General features: G+C 42.5%; 1 protein-coding gene across 33 annotated transcripts in view; it reads left to right on the top strand.

Moving 5' to 3' along the window:
- Positions 1–15,551, top strand: part of MAGI1 (membrane associated guanylate kinase, WW and PDZ domain containing 1) — a 757,001-nt gene that overhangs the window by 684,845 nt on the left and 56,605 nt on the right. The window lies entirely within an intron of this gene.

Raw genomic sequence — 15,551 nt, 5'->3', positions numbered from 1 at the left:
TTGGTCTCAGGCACTTCCTAGCTTTGTGAACCCAGGCAAATCACTTAACCCCCAGTCTAGACATTGCTGCTCTTCTGCCTTGGAACCAATGCACGGTATTGACTCGAAGATGGAAGCTAAGGGTTATTTTAAAAAAATAAAATAAAAATTTAGTCTGTCCTCTATGCCAGATGGCAGGAGAGGAAAAGATACTTTTATCATGGAAATAGTCTTCAGTCCCTTTCGGAGGCTATATTTGCCACGCCATGGTAGCAGGGCTGTGTTCAAGTTCTATTCTGAAGTATTAATACCTGACGGATCATCAAAGAGAAGATTGTTTTTTACAGCCTGTGCTAAGTGACCTGAATGCTTAACCATCTGTGGACCTGGGCTTTAATAGGAAACACATCTGGGAGACTGAGATTATAATTGTCTTCTAATATATGTACCCAGCTTGTGTGCCAAAGAAACAGATTTGCTGCCAAAGGTAATATTACAGGCCAGCCAACACCAGACCCTCGTCCCTTCTCTCCTGGACTGCACCAGAAGCCCCTTGTGGGGTCTCCTTGACTCACCCCTCTTTCCTCTCTCATCCAGCCTCCAGAATGATTTCCCTGAAGTGAAGAGGACTCTCCACTGGCTCCCTGTTATTCCCAGGGATCAAATACAGTCTAGTCCATCTCAACTGACTCAGGCTCTCTTTGCAGGCTTATTAAACACCATATATTCCCCAGTCCAGCCAAATCCAGGGCTCATTCTGCCCCAGGAGAGCCTTCTTACTTTATTCTAGTCTCAAAAGCTGTAACTCTTGATTGGCATCCCCTCCTTCACCTCTTTTTTCCAAGAATCCTGAATTTCCTTCAAAGTTCAACTCAACTACTCCCCCCCCCTTAAACTGGCAGTTCCCTCCCCCCAAAATTTTCTTCTTTGTTTCCCCTCCCCCTTATATTCCATCTTGGAATCAATCCTGGTCCCAAGGCAGAAGAGAGGTAAGAGCCAGGATCACACATCTAAGAAGTGTCTGAGGTCAGCTTTGAACCCAGAACCTCCTATCTCTGGACCTGGCTCTCAAACCACTGAGCCACCTAGTTGCTCCCTTATATTTATTTGGTAACATGGCATAAAAGGGATAAAGGGCTAGCTTTGTAGAGAGATCTGAGTTCAAATGTAGCCTCTGATACAAACTGATTTCCATCCTCCTCACCCCATCCCCAAATCCTCTGAGGCTGTAAACAACAGAGAATGTACTGGTATGCACTGCTAGAGTTTCCTCATTGGAACCACAGGACCAGTCAAAAAAAAAAAAAAGGTTTCTATGCTTAGATTATCGCCTCTGAGAGAATGTCAGCTTGCTAAGAGTAAAGACTTTTTTGTCCAATGAACCTAGGACCTAGTATGTGTCTGAAACATAGTACATGCTTATTGATGGATTGATAGGTGCTTTTAGAAACTAGGTCTGAAGACAGGAGATCCTGGGTTCAAATTTGACCTCAGATACTTCCTAGTGGTGTAACCCTAGGCAAGTCACTTAAGTGTAATTACCTAGCCCTTACCACTTTTCTGCCTTGGAACTGATACTGTTTATTTTAAGACAAAAGGGGAGTGTTTAAAAGTGTATTTTCTAATATTTTAATAAATATTTTATGTATGTGTTTTAATTTATTTTATTTTTAAACATTTAAAACAAAAATTTTAATGGTTTAAATTAATTGTTTAAATTAATGTTTAATGCTTAAATGTTTAAAAATAAATTTTAAAAATAAAATAAAAATACTTTAAAAATTAAGATCCCTTTTTCAGATGTGGAAATATAACCTTCATTCATTCATCCATTTATTCAACTCACTGTTGGGAAAGGGAGATTGGCATGGCAGAGAGATATCCCAGGATAAGAAGACCTCTAACCACTACTCCACACTGCCTCTAGTCACATCATAAAAATAATCATGATAAAGAACTCTTGAAGCTCTTTATAAAAGTATGTTCCTCCTTCTAGTGATTCCAATAAATATCTCTCAAATACTAAGAGAAAGATAGTATATCGAGTCGTGTTTAGATGGGACGATAAAGAAGCTGCTAGTCCGGACTTTATAGCTACATTGCAACACGACTGCAATTATATAGCACATAAGACCTAATAAATATGTCCTGAGGAGAAATGGATGGCACCCCAGAGCGGGGATGGCTAATGGCACACCAAACCTTTCACCTTAATGTCACAAGCGAAGTCTGTCCCAGGTAAGAAGAGCAGCAAAGTCATTAATATCGAAGGGCTACTCAGAAGCTCTGGGCAAGATGAATGGCTTGTCCCTATCCAATTCCTCAGAGATAAATGATTGCTCCAGGGCAATTGTCACTGAAATTGTTGCCATCGGTCCCTTTGGTGACCTCACAAAATAGGGCAAGTTCTGAACTGGCCCAGGAAATGAATGAATGAATGAATGAATGAATGAATGAATGAATGAATGAATGAACGAACGAAAGAGGCATTTATTAAGCCCTTACTAGGTACAACATATTGTGCTGGAGATAAAAATTAACTCCTACAGGAGGAGCCCTGCTTTCAAGGAGCTCACATTTCAATGTAGATGACAGATATGGAAAGATGGAAGAGCCCCTTGATTCGCAGGGCAGAGTAGATGCAAATGCCTCTTCTTTGATGTCACTTGCACTGATGAAATCTATCTGTTTCCCATGAGCCATTTGGCGTGGCCAAGGACTTTGGTGCCAAGAACTCTCCTCGTCTGGGTCTTTGGTCACCGTGGTTGTAGCACCTGCAGGAGAAGTTGCCAGGCTATGTGTTTGCCATGGCTGTGGGCACTGGGCTGGAAGCATTTCTGTTCCCTCAACTCTTCGATTCTGGCTCCTGGGCCATCTCCATCAGTCTCAGGAGGGGAAGATGGTGGATGAGGTAGTCATGGCAGTTTGACTTGCCTGCCCCTTGCTGTCTCCTGGCTCTCCCTCTGCTGGCCTGCCCTGGCTGTGGCAGATCTGAACCTGCACTTTCTGCCTCTGAATCCAGCGTTTATTCCTTGTACCAGGATTAGAAGGCTCAAAGGAGCTATACAAAGCACTCTGCAACCCCTTAAAGCACTTTTATATGCCAATTATTATCACTATTATTAGCCCAATTAGATGGCCCATATTTTAATTTGTCATGATTACTGGTTATGATGGGATTTCCCTTGGGAGTTGGTATCATTTGCTCTGGGAAACTGATACAATGGGGTTATTGTTCAATAGTGTCCAGCTCCCTGGGACCCCATTTGGGCTTTTCTTGGCAAAGATACTGGAGTGGTTTTGCCATTCTCTCTCCAGTTCATTTTATGGATGAGGAAACTAAGGCAAACAAGGGGAAGTGACTAGCCCAAGGTCACCCCAGCCCATAATTGAACTGATGAAAATGAGTCTGATTCAAACCAATGGTTTCTCCGTGTCTGCGTAACACTGTAGGGTTAATGAGGACCTTAAAATGCTGAAAAGAAAATGTGTCTCTTGTTGACCAAACCCAAATTGGGCCACGTTGTTCATTCTAGTAGTTTTATCTGTTTAATTCAGGGCTTTTAATGTCCTTTGGTGTTTCTGAGCTTAATCCTCATCTCAACCTGTTGCAACAAGAAACCACCAAATATCCATGCGGGAGCCCACACTCAGCCACACAAAGAGATTCTTGGTGCTTCTTGGTGTGGCTGGCTGGGGCTTTCCTTTCTCTTCTTTTGAATCTCCTTAGGCTACAACTGCTCTAGTGAAGAAGCTGTGATTTCTTTTTTCATAGTTTTAATGCTTCTATTATTTTTTTACTCTTGTCAACAAGAGTGATACTGATTTTTCTCCCTTAAAAAAAATAGGGCTAATGGCCATTAGAGTTAATTATTTAGAGGAGGCTGGTTTGAATTTTTTTTTTAAATCTGCAGATCGATTTTTGTGTTGCTGGGCAATTCTCAGTTTGCTGTTGGCATCAGTGTCTTTCCTCCATCCCTTTGCATTTGTATTCTGCTTGGTCTCTTCTGTTTTTATTCTGGACTGCCTGAAACAGAAAAAGAAAAAAAAGAAAACCAGGCTCCCAGGCTCATGACTTTTCATGCAGCATCTTTTGGGCCAATAAATGTTGCCCTGCAATCTAGCCTTTAGCGTTCTTTCCCTGCCCTCCACCATGCTCCACACACTGATTTTTGATTTCTCTTTAAATCTATGCTTTCCAAAATTGATGCTGTCTTTTTCCACCTGGAGCCCTGCCCAGAGCAGAGGAGAAGCAAGGGAAGGAGTGACCTTCTCCTTGGACTCCCCTGTTTGGTCCTTCCCGTCAGCTGGCCTATATTTGCAGACAGCTAATGAGCTGCACTGATTGGAAAAGATAACTCCAGGCGGGCAAGGAACCCTTTGTCATCAGCAGGGAGATATGTTGGTTCTTACTTGCCTTTCTTCTCCAACGCCATTCTTCGAGTGGGGCAGAGGTGTGTCGTTGGCTCAGAGAGCATCCCCCATCAGCCTCTGCTGAGCTCCCTCCTACAGGGGTAGATCCTTTAACTGAATGGACCAGTCCAATAAAGAGCCACAGTTCAGTCCTGTTGAGAGCACTGGTGTCAAACTCATATAAAATGGCACTGCTAAAATATATAAGGACACCCATCGACCATATGTTGACTTTGTTTTTGTTTTTTTTAAACCCTTCCATCTTAGAATCAATACTATGTATTGACTGCAAGACAGAAGAGTGGTAAGGGCTAGCTAATGACGGTTAAGTGACCAGGGTCCCACAACTAGGAAGTTGCTGAGGTCTGATTTGAACCTGGGACCTCCTGTCTCTGGGTATGATTCTTAATCTACTTAGCCACCTAGCTGTCCCTGACTTAGTTTTACCTTTTAATGTTATCTTTGTTTCATTGGACTTTTTATTAATTTATTTTTAATTTTTCTTTTGATTACTATGAACTTGACAAGCATTAATAAACATGAACATTTCCACATGCAAGGAACAGAAAAAAAAGACCACAGATGAAATTGTGAATCTCTATTTTAAAATATATACATTTCAAAATTAACATTTTAGTTTCAACACTGCTTTGCTTGCCTCAGTCCCATTCTCCATTTTCTTTTGTTCTCTTATTTGTATTTTTAAATGGTTCATCAGTGTTCTCTTCTTTCTTCCTTCCTTTCTTTCTCTCTCTCTTTGTTTCTCTCTTCCATCCTTCCTTTCTTTCTTTCTTGCTATGGCTTTTATTTATTTTGTTAGCTATTTCCCAATTACATTTTAATCTAGTTCAAACCACATTCAGGAGTGTTTTGGGCATCATAGTTCCCACCAGCTGTATGTTCAACACTGACTTTAAAGGGCTTTTGGATAATTAGAAAGTTCAAGAGATTGCATGAGGGTACCATTCTCCTTAGCACTCAGACTGGATTTCAGTATTCCAGCCGGACTCAACACTTTCTTTGAATAGAAGGAAGGATCAGACTTCGGCATGATATTCCAGGAAAAGTAGAGGCTGGATGGTATCAAACATGGAATTCTAGGACTTGGACTTGTGACACACACTAGTGATATGACCCTGGACTAGTCACTAGATTTCCATGTGCCTCAAACGAATCACAGAGAATTGCAGAAGTCCAGAATTGGAAGGGCCATCAATGACCATCCAATCTAACCCTCTCCCCCAACAACAACAACAAAAAAAATCCTACCACAACACACCCAACGATTCCTTACTTAAAGATTCCCAGTGAGAATGAATCCACCATCTCTTAAGGCAACACATCCTACTTTTGTTCAGCTCTTAATTACTAATAAGCTTTTCCTTACCTCTCCCCTACATTTGGCTTTTCGCAATTTCTATTCCGATCTCAACTCACTAGCTGTGTGACCTTGGGCAGATCACTTAACAGAAGTTAAATTTGTCCCCTTTAAGAATTCTCTAAACAACTCTAAAGCCATACTTTGCAGAAAAGGTATCTGATATTTATTAGCAGAAGGAGATTTTCTACCAGTGAAATAGAAGGTCTAGTCATAAATCCTATCCCCACCATTTGGGACCAAACAGAGTAAGTCTAATCCTGCGGGGTTTTGTTTGCTTCCTTGTTTGATTAGTTTTCCCCTCCAGTACTTAATGCCCAATAGAATGTAAGCTCCTTGAAGACAGAGTATTCGAGTTTTGTCTTTCATATCTCTGGTGCCTAACACGCAGTAGGTCTTTTTAAAAAGGCTTAACAGATTGAATGACCAAGTCACAAACAGGCTGCCATCTGCATTAGTGGATGGAGTTTCCATTGAAGGAATTCCCCCATGCTGATGAAATCTCAGATCCCTCCCCTATTCCCTGGCATTGCCCTGTTGCCAGTCTCCCTGAAAGGTCACGTCCATGCCAAGGGAAATGCAAAGCATGAACAGGTATGCTATAGATAGAGTTCTACCATGGAATCTGATCCTGCAATAGCCCCAAATACCATTATTAACTTGGCTTTTTCCAGTGCCTCCTTATCTCCCTATTCCTCCCCTAATATTCCTTGAGAATCAAGAAGGAGGCAGTTTGTAATATCCCTTCTGGAAGCTCAGGGCTATCTGATGACTCAGTTTACCCTCAAAGCCCTACCCTAGCCTGTGTCCTCCAGATTCTCTAACCCTCCCGGCTGGCATCGTTTGTCTCAGCTGCTGAAATAAAGGGCAGTGCTGCTGCTGCTGCTTCCCCCACCTTTGTCCCTGGCACAGGGAGACAGCCATTTGGTTTGGGGTTTTTGTTTATTTGGAAAGAGGGCCGGCCCTGTGAATTCCTTGGAAAAGGAAACTCCCCAACTTAAACAGTACAGGCTGGCATCTGTCCTGTGCCTCTGAGTCTTAGAGATTTGTCTAGGGGATGGTGGGGTTAACTGGCTCTCCGTTCCCCCTCTCTCCAAGAGGAATAGTTCTGGCACAGAGACCTCTTGGTGCTAAGACAAGTTTTCTCTACACGACTTCTCAGTTGCTTTCAGTGGGACAGGCATGAAATCCATAAATAATAATAATAATGGCTACCCTCCTCACTTTACCCACGGTCTTCAGTGCCTGTCAGGCTCAGGGGAGTTTGTTTTTGTTGGTTGTTTTCCTTTGTTTGGGTTTTGTATTAGATCTTCTGACAGCCAGATACTTAGAGCTGGAAGGGACCTCAAAAATGATCTAGACCTACCACCTCCATTTACAGATATGGAAACTGAGGTCCAGGGAGCACTAAAGGTTCTGAGATCTAGAGGGACCTTCACACCCAGTCCCTTCATTCTAGACTTGATGGAACCAAAGACCGTTAAGTAAGTGACTCAACCAAGGTCATACAGGGAGCTGGCACCAGAAGTTATATTTGAACCCACATCTTTGAACTCAAAAACCAATGCTCTCCCCTCTCTATTATGTAGTGAACAGAAAATGAGTAAAATGGCCATCACTGGAGGTATGAAAGTGTGCATGATGCAAACTTATGGCTAGTTAGCTGGTTTGAGTCTTGTGTTGTTCAATTGTTTCCATCTTAGACATTAGACAACTCTTCATAATTCCTTTTGGGATTTTCTTAGCAAAGATATCCAGCTCATTTTTACAGTTGAGGGAACTGAGGCAAACAGGATTAAATGACTTGCCACCGGTCACAGAGCTAGTAAGTGTCTGCAGTCATATTTGAACTCAGATTTTTCTGACTCTAGACCCAGCTCTCTAATCACTGTACCACCTAGATGCCCCATTTTACAGATTAGGAAACTGAGGTAGACAGTGATGAAATCCTAAGTGTCAGAGTACAAATTTCAACTCTTCCTAAAGTCTTAGTGACTTGAGGATTTACACTGTTTCCTGTGCTAAGTAGTTGCCCTCAGTCTGAGTTTTGGGGTCCAAATAATAAAGGCAGTGTGGCACAGAGAGAGGGAAAGAAAGGAGATGCACACACACACACATACACACTCAAACAGAAAGAGAGACCAGAGAGAATATGGGGAGGAGAGAGACTGAAAAAAATAGGAGGAGAGGGGAACAGACAAAGAAAGAGACAGATAGAAAGATATAAAGAGATAGGCAGAGAAGAGATGAGGAGGGAGGGAGAGAGAGAGAGAGAGAGAGAGGGAGAGAGAGAGAGAGAGACAGAGACAGAGACAGACACAAAGAGAGAGAGAGAGACAGAGAGACAGAGAGAGAGAGAGACAGAGAGAGAGAGAGAGAGAGAGAGAGAGAGAGAGAGAGAGAGAGAGACAGAGAGAGAGACAGAGAGAGAGACAGAGAGAGAGAAGAGAGGAGGGAGAAAAATAGGGAGGGACAAGCAGAGAGAGAGAGACCTAAGAGAAGGAGGAGAGGGAGACAGAAAGAGAGAGAAGGAGAGAAGTCAAAGAGTGACCAGAGGGAAGAGGAGGGGGTAAAAAGAGAGCGCTAATGAACTAATGATTGGCTGGATCACAGAAGTCTTCACAGAGGAGGTGACATGACAAGCTTAGAATTCTGAGAGGCAGAAATGAAGAGAAGCGTACATAACCTGAGGGATGTCTCATACAAATGCATGAAGGCAGGAGATGAGATGCCAGGACTGAGGAATGGCTGGTAGCTTGCTTTGGTGACAGGAGGCCCATCCGTTTGGTGAAAGGCATTTTGGAATCAGGTCTTAGAGGGTCTTGAAGGGAAAACTGATGAGTTTGTCTGAAAGTGAATGTTTTTAGACCCAGCAAGTTTTTATGACATTGATTGTAGTGGTGGCCCTTTGAGAGTTATTTGTGGTGTTTTTCTGAAGTCCTGACAGTGCCATATGGTAGGTGGGCGTCTGAGGAGCATGAGCTCAGGTGAGGTTCAGGATCTTCCCAGAGAGACTCGGGGGACTTGGTCCCTCTGCTCAGTTTCTGTCACTTTCCCCCTAGGATAAACAGCTTCTCCCAAGTTTCCTCTTCACCACATAGAAAGATCACACTGTGGCTCTAGCCCAAGAAGGGCATTGAAGATGATCAGAAGACCCCCATGGTATCCTGGAAATAAGAATATTCCTAGATGAGTGTAGGGGGAGCAGAAGAACAGGATATGGAAGGTCATTGCACCATCATGTTATTTAAAAAAAAAACATTTATGTCTTTAACTTTAAAAAGTTTAGATTTGCCCACTGACTTCATGAGTTACGTTTTCCGCAGCATCTTACCCTTTGGTCACCCCCAAATGTTATTACATGTTAGAAATCTGCAAGTCTGGAATTCAGTCTTTTTTTTTTTTAATCCTTACCTTCTATCTTCAAATTAATACTTTGGTTCAAAGGTAGAAGAGTGATCAGAGCTAGGTAATGGAGTTAAGTGACTCGCCCATGGTCACACAGCTAGGAAGTGACTAAGGCCAGCTTTGAACCTAGGACCTCTCATCTCTTGACCCTGCCACTCAGCTGCCCCTGGAATTTAATCTTCTGTACCTCAGTCTACAAAAATCTTATTTCTTCACCTCACTGTGGCATAGAAGTCATAATTCATAGAAGCAGCTAGGTGGCACAGTGGATAGAGCGTTAGACTTGGAACCCGAAGTTCAAATCCAGCCTCAGAACCTCTGTGGCCCTGGACAAGTCAGTTAATCTTCACTTATTTCAATAAGGATAATAATAATAGCACCTTCCTCCCAGAGTTGTTGTGAGCACCGACTGAGATGATATTTGTAAAGTGTTTTGCAAACTCTAACACCCTAAAAAAATGCTAGTTTTCATTCATTATTATTGTGTGATGATGATGATGAAGATGATGATGATGGTGATGATGATGATGCTGCTGCTGCTGATGATGATGACGAGGGCGAGCCCCACTTCGTTTTTGTTTGCCTGACAAACAGTAGGCACTTAATAAAGCATTTTTGGTTTATAGACTTAGATCTGTAAAGGATGTTAGAGACCACTTAGACCAATTCTTTCATCTTACAGTTGAGGAAACAGAAGTCCAGAGTGCAATCATTTTGCACAAGGTGACACCAGATAGTCATGGGCAGATCCAGAATTCAATCTCATGTCCTCTCCATCCCAAATTGGACATTTTCCAGTGAACCACCCTGTCTGCTCTGCTCGGGTCATCCCAAGTTCTCAGAAACTGATCATGGAGAGCAAAGTCCACCAAGTCCTCCCGGATGAGAAAGGTTTGTAGGAGACACCTGTCATCAGGCCAGTGTCTGCCTTCCAAATCTGGAGTGGCTAATTGCCAAAAAGTTGTACTCCCCACCCCCCCAACCAGTTGATGGATTTTTTCAGCCATACCAGCTCTGAAAAAATGTCCACTAAGATCTGAAAAGTATAGTAAGTATCCTCAGTAGAAGAAACGGATGAAATCTCCCTGCTTTTGAAGCTAAAGAATTGGCTGTTCTTTGAACACATGACTCTGTGAAGTACTTTGGGACACCTTTGAAGTGACGTTTCCCTCTAGGTTCTAAAAGGGCAATGGAAGCATGAGTTGAACTCTTGGGTCTGTCTCTTCTGTGTTTGGCTTTGGATGAACCAACTTATTAGCCCTTTAAAACAGATGCTACTTATTCCGGTGACCCTGTATTGTATGCGGTAGCATGAGTCAGATAGAATGGTTTTACTCTGAAAACAAAGGTTGCATATTCCAAGAAAAAATAATAATAATAATAATACAACTCCAGTAAAATCAGTGAAGGGCAATATGGCAGAGTAGAGGGCCAGCCTTGGTATCAACCCAATAGGACTTGGGTTGAAGGCATATTTTTGGCACATACTAGCTGTGAAACCTTGAGAGTCACCCAATACTTCACTTCCTGGGTAACTAAAACCATAATCACAGAATTTCATAATAGGGAAGGACCTAAATAGACTTCAAGTCCAACCCATTCCTGAAAGAAGTCCTTCTATAATACAGTAAATTGCTGTTGAAGGCTCTGCCAGAAGACTTCCAAAGAAGGGGAGCCCACTACCTCCCAAAGCAATTCCTTTCCCTTCATAACGATTCTAATTTTTAATTTTAAAGTACGTCTGAGTTCAAATCCGACCTCAAGACATTCGCTAGCTCAGACACCTTCTAGATGCTAGTAAATCACTTAACCTCTTTGCCTCAGTTTCCTCAATTGTAAAATGGTTGATTAGACTCAATGGCTTCCAAGTTTCCTTCCAGCTCTAAATATATGATCCTGTGATCCTATGAGTTGTTCATCTATCTTCATTGGTAGAGGGAATTTTCATGCCAGAAGTTCCATAGACTAGTCACCTCCCAAGTCTGAAGCAAAGCAAACTTTGATACAATACCTTAAAGTCTACAAAGGAGAGCCAGTGATGTGTTTCATCCATATCCACAATCACTGCTTGTCCTAAAATTAGCTTTTACAAAGAGCAATTATCTTGTAAGATTTGCAGGTCTTAAAGGGGTCGTCTAAACAACAGCCTTCCTGCATGATTCCTATTCATTTCCCAACTGTTTTCAATATGTCTGAAGAGCTATAGCTACAGCAGTTGATGAGTTACAATAGGAAGTCTTTTCCACCCCTTGTGTTGAGTTACTCTGAAGATGGAATGCTTGCGTGGGTCCTATCCCAATCACGGTATTTCCTTTAAGTCAACAGTTCTTCTGAGATTGACTAGAGAATACTGTTGGGTCCCACTTTTGGGGTGCCATCAGAGGTATGGCTTTTGGAATGAAGATTCTTAGCAATCACCATTCAGAGGCATGGTTGTCCCCTCTAAGTAGCCTCCTGCTTATTATACAGGGTTATTTGTTCAAATCTTTTGGACCGTAGCCTATCAATAGACTCCATGAAGGCAGATCAGTTGACAGCAGACAAAATTTAAGCCTAGTCTCTTTTGGTTAGTCCCAACAGTGTTGATATACTTATCTCTGCTGACCATTGAATCCTCTAAAGTGAGTAAACTGATAGCAAGCCATGTGGACATCATCATCACCATCATCATTACTGCCATCAACAGGATGGGTCTTTAGGTTCCCATCCCAACACTATCTACCATACCATCCATCTCCATCTAAACTAACAAAACAGTGATTGAAGTTTGGTCAAATCGAATTACAGTCAGACTGTGGTAAGTCTGATGAACTCATAATTGTAGACAAGATGGAGAGATGTTGACGGCGTTGACTCTATGGTTATTAGATTGATAATTGGCTAGAGGACCATATTCAGAGTGCTAATTTAAGGATTGTTAACCTGGAAGGATACCACCTCTTTTCGTTTTTTAAACCCTTATCTTCCATCTTGGAATCAATACTGTGTTTTGGTTCCAAGGCAGGAAAGCAGGAAAGACTAGGCAATGGGAGTTAAGTGACTTGCCCAGGGTCACACAGCCAGGAAGTGTCTAAAGTCACATTTGAACCCAGGATCTCCCATCTCTAGGCTCTCAATCCATAAAACCCTCTAACTGCCCCCTGAAGGATGCCACAGTTGTGACAACAATAGTTTACATAAAGAAAGGTTTGATCAAATCTGGGTATGATACAAACGAATACAGTGAAGAAGCTAGTTCCGAAGTGATCCTATCAGGTTCAACTGAAGGGCCAAATTGAACGAAATGAAATGCACTGGGGATAAATATAAAGTCCTGGGTTTAAGTGAAGAGAACAGCTGCACAAGTGCCGTGTGGGAAGGTGCTGGTTTAAGATTCCTTGCAAGGAAAAAAATCAGGACTTTAACAAATTGCAAGCTCAGTGAGTCAACACTGATGTGGCGACCCACACACAACAGAACCCATGCTGAGACCATGATAGTGGGAGTGTGCCATTCAAAAGGAGAAAAAGAAGAGTTCCCCTTCACTTGGGGCTTGACCACAGCAGAATCACTTCTGGGTGTACTATTTTCAAAGGGATATTCACAAAGTGGAGCCCCTGGCATTCTTCCTTGGCCAGACCACCCCCAGGCTTCATTCTGGACATTGGCAAGCTAGAGAGCTTTTGGAGGAGGGCAGCAAGGGTGGTGAAGAGCCTTGAGGCCACAGAATAATAGAATTAGTTGAAGCAACTCAGTTGTTTAGCCAGGAGAAGACTTGGGGTTCATGGTTGTTGTGTTCAGGTGTCTTGAGAGTTCATAAGCACATTGGTGTGGACTTGAAAGCATCTTCCAAAGCGATCACATTGAACCCCTTCATTTTAAAAATGAGGACACTGAGGGGGAGGGGATGACTGGACCAAGGAGTAATGGTCAGTGGCAAGATTCAAATTCAGGTTCTCTGATTCCTGACCATCATACTTTCTACTTGAACCAGACCATGGAGGAGGGATTAGACATAGGCTGTTAGTCCTAGAATAATGGGTGGAAGGTGCCAAGAAGTAAGGTTAGCCTTGATGTCAGGAAAATCCTGCTAAGTCTGTTCAAAAGTGGAAGGTGCTTCCTTGGGAATTAATGGGTTTCCCCTCATTAAAGAAAGACCTCTTTACAGAGCTTGAATGACCATTTGCTGGGCATTTTCTCTTGGAATTTCCTTTCAGATATGGATGGGACTCAGCAAGTACTGAGGTCCCTTCCAACTAACAAATGTGATCCAAAGGAAGGCAACCAACATGGTGAGAGGACTGAATGTCAGGTCAATAGGAGGAAGTGTTGGAAGGTACTGAAGATCATTAGTCCAGCCCTATCCTTTTAATTATGAGATTTGTTTTCCTTACCCAAGGTTACATGAGAAGTATCAAAGGAGGGATTTGAACTCAGGTCCTTTGACTCCATCTACTCTAGCAAGCTGCCTCTCCCCATTTCCTTAGCCAGCTTTCAGAAGATCCAAAAATGAGCTATGACTGCTTCACCTTTCAGAAAGGATGCATCCCAATAAGTGTCATTACTGCAAGGCTGGGTTAGAACAGATATTATTGGAAATGGTCAGCTAAATGCCTTTCTCTTCTTCTCACTTCATTTTCTGTGGGTGTCACTGGTGTTAAAGTTAGTCTGGTTCATGGTTTAGCAAGTCACTTGCAGAAGAGTTGCAATCATCCTGCTACAGAAGGGGGGCCATGAATCATTTTCTAAAAAAGAAAGTCAAAGTTTCCAAAGCAAATTATTCAGATTTTTGAAAATGGGTCCCGGGTGTTCCATAGATATCATCTGCATTGTGCTTTCATGCCCCAGCTCAGAAAGGGTTCTGTGTAAAAATCATTACTTGTCAAATGCAAAAAGTGAAGCAAGCTGGGGCCAATAGGTGGCTCAGTGGAGAGCCAGGTCTTGAGACTGAAGGTACCGGGTTCAAATGTGACTTCAGACACTTCCTATCCAAGTGACCCTGAGCAAGTCACTTAAACTCAGTGGCTTAGCCCTTCTAGCTCTTCTGTCTTAAAACCAATTGGTTCCAAGCAGAAGGAAAGGTTATTTTTTTATTTTTTAATGAAGGAAGTGAGAATGCATATAAGTGCCAGATACTGGTCTAAGCACTTTCCAAATATGATCTCATTTGATCCTTGCAACAACCCTGAGAGGTAGGTGATATTATTATCCTCATTTTATAATTGAGGAAACCGAGGCAGACAGGTTAAGTGACTTGCCCATGGATATAGGGCTAGAAAGGCAGGATTCAAACCTAGATCTTCCAGCACTCTATCCACAGTACCATTTAGCTCTCTCTATATTTTTATCTCCTTTCTCAATCCAGTCACCATATCTCTGCTAAGCAGAAGAGTTGTCCCTGGCCAGCAATCTCCTTTATGTTCATGTCACTAACTAAAATGTCACAACCCCTTATTAGAAAATAATAATGTCCTCTTATTAAAATGCAACCTCTTTCAGGGCAGGACACATCTTGTTTTTTGTAGTTACATCTTCTGTGCAGAGCACAATGCCTGGCACATAATAATCACTTAAATGTTTTTTGTTCCATTAATTCATTTTTTCTTTCTTCTATGGATTTCTCTAATAAGTCAGCTCTTGTAAGTCTATATCTCCTTGTCATTACTCATCATATCCCTTTAGGTACTTAAATAAATGTGTGTTGACTGACTGACTGATGTTACTCGTAGATGGGGAGTGCCATCACCTAACAGATCGAATACGCCCATCCAGTCCATCCTCCTGTGGCTGGACAAATTATCCAGGACCAGCTCCATTTCTTTTCTTCCCTTTCTTTACATTCCTCCATTTTCATTATTTCCTTCTCATCAAGGCAGGGCAGGGTCCGTGAGATTCTCTCTCTCACTCTTTTACTGCCTGTTTCTCCCTCAAGAGCTAGTTCCAGCTAGAGTTCTTTCTAAGCAGAATCCTGTGAAATGGGTTTAGCGACTGGCGGGCAATCAGACGGGCGCTGATGTTTCGAGTAGGCACGGACTCGCAGCACACTCGGGTTTGTGTTCATCAATTATCTTTTTGTGCTAGTGAAACATTATCTGTCTTCGTTTGGGTGCACGAGCTCCGCTGCTCATCCGAGGCAGACGTGCAAGTGCGATCCCCGAAGATAAATGCATTTGCAGCGGGTCCATGTTTAGCGTGCGCTTCTTTTTAAAAAGCAAACATGTTTTGCTCCTGCTGCCCTGATTGGTGTGATAGAATTGACAAGCAGATCGCGTCAAAAGGAAATATCCGGGGCTTAATTGTAAGTTAAGTCTCTCTTAATCCAGGGGAGCATTTGAGATTCTGTCCAAGTGTTCAATTTCCCAGGCCGCTGAGGTCTGTGAATTCCTTTCCCCAG

The sequence above is a fragment of the Monodelphis domestica genome, chromosome 7, assembly GCF_027887165.1.
Source record: "Monodelphis domestica isolate mMonDom1 chromosome 7, mMonDom1.pri, whole genome shotgun sequence".
Classification (NCBI taxonomy): domain Eukaryota; kingdom Metazoa; phylum Chordata; class Mammalia; order Didelphimorphia; family Didelphidae; genus Monodelphis; species Monodelphis domestica.
The sequence above is the reverse complement of the archived record's forward strand: the minus strand, read 5'-3'. Positions and strand labels throughout refer to the sequence as shown.